Genomic DNA, 6,000 nt, shown 5'->3' with positions numbered 1-6,000 from the left:
TTATTGATGTCACCTTGGTATGCTCATTTAAATCACCAGCTTTATATTAAAATGTTTCTGAAGACACACAACAGTCAACTGCCAGAGAGACAGACTGGTCGTCAGGAAAGTGACCGACAGTCCAAACAATCCGAGGCAGGAAACGCATCAGCCAGAAGATCGAAGAAAAGCAACTGCTGTTGCCTCACATTCTGTTAAGGGTTATAAAGCTTCTTCTAAACAATAGGAAGTCTATCGTTCTACAATGACCAAGAATATTCATGATCAGAAAAAAAAAGAGAGTTCCCAATCTTCCCAGGAATGGACGACTCGGCATGTTGACTTCGAGGCACAAAAGCTAGAATGTGTTCTATAGATGTATGAAGATCAGATCATATCTATTACATGTGTAGCTCCGGGATGAAGCCAGAGCATCTGGCTTCAATCACAGGATTAAACTCAACGAATAAAGAGTGGAAACATTTTGTGCTTGTTGTGTGAGTTACAATAGGCCTACCACTAGAAGCTGTCCCTACTGGGCAGATGATCTGATTGCATAATAATCACCTACTGCATTAATTTCCATACTAAAGAGCAGCGTTTCCTCATCAAGCAGCAAAATTCATTTGCATTAGCGGCGGTCAAGTGAATTATGACTTGGACTTGAGGTAATTATTGCTTTAATTTTGTAGAATAATAACCTCTGACATAACAGCTGGTGTTTGATACATCGGAGTAATTTCAGGTAAGCAGCAGATATGTTCTAGAGTTGAGTAAGTGTATAATTATTCTCTACAAACGGTACGTCTACCAGTTTGCAAATGCAAACAGTTCCTTGCAGGAATATTCTTACCAGAACTTAACATACTGTCATATATTTTATGGGAATTTCATGTGAGAGGCCAACACAAATAGCAGACAATTGTAAACATCAATGTTTTATATATATATATATGTAAAAATGTGAGAAGTGTGACATACATATGTAACGGATATTAGATATTATATATATATTATAACTTCACATGACCTTTCCTTTTGACAGGTTTGCGACCTCTTTTGTGTTTGTTTTGTTCGATCCGAAATATTACTTTTCATATTTAGCAGAATTTCAGGGGGGTGTATGTAACGGATATTAGATACAAAAGTTGAAATTCTTGCTAAAATGTGTTTGGTAAACATCTTTGTATATATTTTATAACTGCCTTGGGATGAGTGGTGTTTGGCGCCCCCTACTGGTTGCCTATAAATAAGAGGGGAAACCGGAAATTCCACACAGACGGTTTTGCACTCTTATGTGGTAAGTCATCAGGTCTGGTTCTCCTCTGACTTGTTTTTGTGATTTTGTTCGGGGACTAAATTGGAGTGTTGTTGCAGTACACAGAGAACAGGTGGACTAGTAGGGGAGGCTGACGGGATGTTTTTGTCGACCACTCATTGCAGGTAAAAGTGTAAATAATTTGATGTGTCAGTTATGTTTGTCAGTTTGTCAGTTATGTTTGTCAGTTATGTTTGTCAGTTTGTCAGTTGTATTAGCCTGTTTGTCAGTTATGTTTGCCTATTTGTTAGTTTGTTTATTAGCTGTTTTCATGACAACATGGCCGTTATTTTCTGTTAAGCACTAGAGGGTGCTATTTAGTAATTTAATGATTAATTTTGATTGCTATCTGTGTTTGTTTTTCTAGATTGTTTTGTTTATAGAAGAAAGATGAAATTGTATGGGATTTATATTAAAGATGTATTATTAAGTATAATCACTATACGATCGCATGTTATAGAGAAAATATGTTGATAAACTTCATTGTAATAATCATTTGTCACAGACGGTTTTGCACTCTTATGTGTGCACAGAGAACAGGTGGACTAGTAGGGGAGGCTGACGGGATGTTTTTGTCGACCACTCATTGCAGGTTGTAAAATAAACCACTTACAATCCAACCCACTGTCCACGCGAGTCTGTATGACAGGACCGGTAAAAAGGAAGCTGTTACACATACATACCTCAAACGGAGCACTTGGTGTTGATCTAGGTTCATCCAAGTTCATGGTTGCCACGTGATCAAATGTGCAAAAATTCAAGATGTGTGAACACTTTAGTGGTAGAGAACTGAAGGGATTACTACTGGGGTTAAGAGCAGACATGCTGCATTGTTCCAACACTTCTGTGTTCCACAGCCTCGGTCGTGTCTCTCTGAGTAATGGCTGGATGGATGATTCAGCGGTGTTGCGCCATGTCTGACCCCTGGCGACGCTAACGGACGAGTCGCTGCGAATGTGTTGAGCGCCGTTGCGGAAGGTCCGCCGACATGCTGCAGATTTGAAAACAGACTAAACCGGGTTGGGCTCTGGGCAAAATCCAAAACCAAAATGGAGCATCCAGATACAGCGGCGGAGCTCCCCGCTGTGCTGTCCCATCTGCATCGGCCTCTTAACATGTAGACAAACCCCGCTAGGCGCTAGCAGGCAGATGGAGAGATGGTACAGTCTGACTCAGACGATAGCCTCTCCTGCTCCCGGGTTAGAGAGCCAACAATGATTCAGGAACGGGCCAGGTTGCAAACTTAACCTTTTGCTTAATATTTAATGCTCCGGTGCTGTGCTGCATCGATGAGGTTAACACAGAGGTTAAATTCCTCTCAGGATCACATTCTATAACCCAACAAATGCTTTTAAGTCCTCTCCACTCAGCTTCTTCCATTCATTTTTACCTCCCCGGGGTTCTCTGGAGCTCTTCAGGAATACATCACAATATATTTCTCTTACTCCAGAGAGATATGTGCTCAGAAATCTCTCGCTTTTGGTGGGTTTCTTTTTTCCTGGCACTTGTCGTTCTCTCGATTCCTCTCTTTCTCTTTATAGGAAGACAAACATGAAAGGTAGACTTTAGGAGGAGTGGGCCTTGTGTTGCATTATGGGAAGTGCTTTTCATCCTGCCAGGTCTGATTCTGTCGCTAATGTTGAAGTGAAAGGGGGTTTGAGTCGCTGCTTGGAGGGGCAGGATGGGGCGCTTTTGGAACATTTGAGAGCGTAGTTCAGATATTCTGCAAAAATACAAAACCTTATTAAGAATCTTTTCATAGTTTCTCATGAAAATATCTTATTACACCTGAAATAAGACAAAACTAACTTACAAGTTACTTTTCGGCAAGATGTAGAGGCTCGTTTTAAGTCAATTAGAAACACAGACTGATTTTAAAAAATGGCCCGTTTTCCATGTCTTCAAAAGATGTTTACCCAAGAAGTCCTTTGTGATAAAGCTACACTGTTAGCCTTTGCTGTATTTTCTACAGCTAAATACCGCAAAATGCCCAGTAAAACTAACATAAAACATCTTTACAATTAGTTACTGTAATTTGCATTGCATTATGGGTAAAGGACATAGTATTACAGTAACTTACTGAATGTTTTGAAGTTGCAGTATTTTACTGTTTACACATTGCAGTAGTGGTACTGTATTTATAATATCTTGCACTGTTAGCCTTTACTGTATTTTTTACAGCTAAATACCGCAAAATGCCCAGTAAAACTAACATAAAACATCTTTACAATTAGTTACTGTAATTTGCATTGCATTATGGGTGTAGTACATAGTATTACATTAACTTACTGTATGTTTTGAAGTTGCCGTAATTTACTGTTTACACATTGCAGTAGTGATACCGCACTTACAATGTCTTTGCGCTGGCCATGTAAGAATTCTATTTGATTTCCAACGGTCATCATAGATGTTTCATCGTGGTTCCCTATTTCTGTATTTTTACTCTTTTAGTGGTTAACATATTTTTAAGGCAGAAAGAGAGCATGTACTTTTGTTTTTTTCACATCATAGCTAACATTAATATGCAGTTTATCTAGCTACGTCATCAAGGGTGGCTTCGCTTCCAACGTTTTTCTGATGACGTTTGTTTTAAACTCCGAAGCTTTTTCCGTCCAAGTGCAAGTGCAGCTCTGTCGCCGTGCTGTGGGCTCACACTGCTTCAGCTCTTCGCAATACAGGTAAAACAACACTTCTTAGAAAACTGTTTGAAGCCAAAACCTAATCTGGAAATGTATATTTTAGATGGAGCTAACGTAACTTATAGCATCATGCTGTAATGCTATAACTTAGCATGAGGTGAAAGATAGAAAAATATGATGGTGTTATTTTTTGAGCTATTAACGTTAGCTAAGGTGCTAATTTTACCGAAGGTTTTAGCTTGACTTTTGCCGCTAAATCTTCCTCGAGCGACTAGCTTTGGGTATCAGCTCAGTGCTGAGTGTCTGTTAGCATTGTTGTTACATCCTTTGTCGAACAATATAACGTTAACTGATAATTGATCCCCCCCCTTTTTTAAATACATCTAATAACTGTTCATTTGTTTAAACCATGACCTTGCAAATGTTAAGAGTGCAGATTAGCTAGGTCAACAAGGATGAATTCTAACTTGTTCTTTTTTTTTCTTTTTGTCAGATGACTTTTTTTTTAACTCCCAAGCTTTTTCCCTCCAAGTGGCTGTGCAGTTCTGTCCTGCTGAGTGCTAACATAGTTTCAACTCTTGAAAAGACAAGACAACAGGTAAAAAGACAGCTCTTCAAACATATTTGAAGCCACAAAATAGTCTGGAAATGTAGAGGAGCAGCTAACCTAATCTATAACTTTGAGCTTGCTACAGCTAGTTAGCCTGCTAAAGTAGCATTACATCTCCAACATAGTGTATAAGAGTCTGTAAATGAGGACAAAGGTGGAAAACATTCAAGTGGTTTCTGTTATTTTTTGAGTTGGTTCAGCCACAGTGGCAGGTGGACAAAAAAGTTAATTTCCAAGCCTGGTTACATATAAGGACTGTTCACCTGTTTAAACCATGCTCTTGCAAATTTAAAGTTAAGTCAGTACTAACAGGTGCAATTATGTACAGGTGTAAATTCTGCAGTATTTGTACTTCATAATTTAGAGAATTTTGTAGTCATGTGAAGAAACATCAACACACAGCTAATTATCAGTTTTTTTTGTGGAATAGAGCAATGTCCTACTTCCGTCAGAGAAAAAGAAAACATTTCGAAGAAAAAGAGGACTCAATCTTCATCTTGGTTGATGTAATTTTATATCGACTCTTAACTTAAAACACACATCTTAAATCAGAATTGTTCAATTAATTTGTTAAAGGTATCAATTCACCCAAATCACAAACATTTCATTTCATTAACCCATATTGTACTTAGCCATTCAGATACTGTATTTGTGGAATGTAATGCTTTCAAAAATTCATTTAGCCTCACAAACTGTCATTCACATCCGTTGTTTCTGAGTGGTAGCAGGATGTAGGGGTAAAGTCTAGTCTAGTCTCCGGTGGGAGGTTCTCAAAAACCTGTTGTAATCTGGGTGAACTGGCCCTTTAAATATAAATTACTACCAGTAATTCATATTTAAGAGTTTTCCTTTTATGTTTCAAAGGTATCTTCCACCAAGATGTCTGTTGAGATGGAAATGACCTTACCTACAACACCAAGGGTAATCATGCTTGGTAAGAGGAATATTTTCTATCACTATAATTTTTTTGTAGCAATCTATGTAATAGTTATGGTAGTCTGTATTTTTACTCACTAGCGTTAGCCTGACAAGGGTTTGTCTATTTTAGGAAATAGCTTGATGTCTGCAACCCGGTGGATGGTCAGTATGGAGGAGAAGGTATTTTTCAAGCCTGAGCAACTACATGACTTTGCCAGCGTCCTTGCTGTCTTTTTTGGGTCATATTATGACTTCAATCTGGAGTATCAGGAGTCAGCATCCACCACGCTGGAGATGATACAACGGTAAGTACTCTACACCAAGCCATTTATGAATTAAATTTAATGACAGTTTGACTGATGATGAAGAACCATAGCTGATTGCTGTATTGTATGTCTTCATTTTAAAAAATACAATTAATATATTTTATTTCTGTTAAAAGATTCTTTGTGAGGATCAATCCAGATGTTGGTACCAAATGCACAGCCAGTCAGTACAAGCCGCAAGACGGGAAGTCTTGTCAAGAGGAAAGTAGT

The 6,000-nt window shown here is 38.4% G+C and overlaps 1 protein-coding gene across 3 annotated transcripts in view; it reads left to right on the top strand.

Moving 5' to 3' along the window:
* The first annotated feature begins 1,050 nt into the window (after positions 1-1,050).
* Positions 1,051-6,000, top strand: part of jcada (junctional cadherin 5 associated a) — a 51,582-nt gene continuing 46,632 nt past the window's right edge. The window contains exons 1-2 of one of the 3 annotated variants that reach the window (XM_044104419.1): positions 1,051-1,279; positions 1,357-1,889. The gene's annotated coding sequence lies outside the window, so the exon portion shown is untranslated. Of the gene's footprint in view, positions 1,890-6,000 lie in introns of all 3 variants that reach the window. The other 2 variants (XM_044104418.1, XM_044104417.1) reach the window with 2 other exon arrangements.

Source organism: Gambusia affinis, linkage group LG21 (assembly GCF_019740435.1).
Source record: "Gambusia affinis linkage group LG21, SWU_Gaff_1.0, whole genome shotgun sequence".
Lineage (NCBI taxonomy): Eukaryota > Metazoa > Chordata > Actinopteri > Cyprinodontiformes > Poeciliidae > Gambusia > Gambusia affinis.
This window is presented reverse-complemented; position numbering and strand designations above follow the sequence as displayed.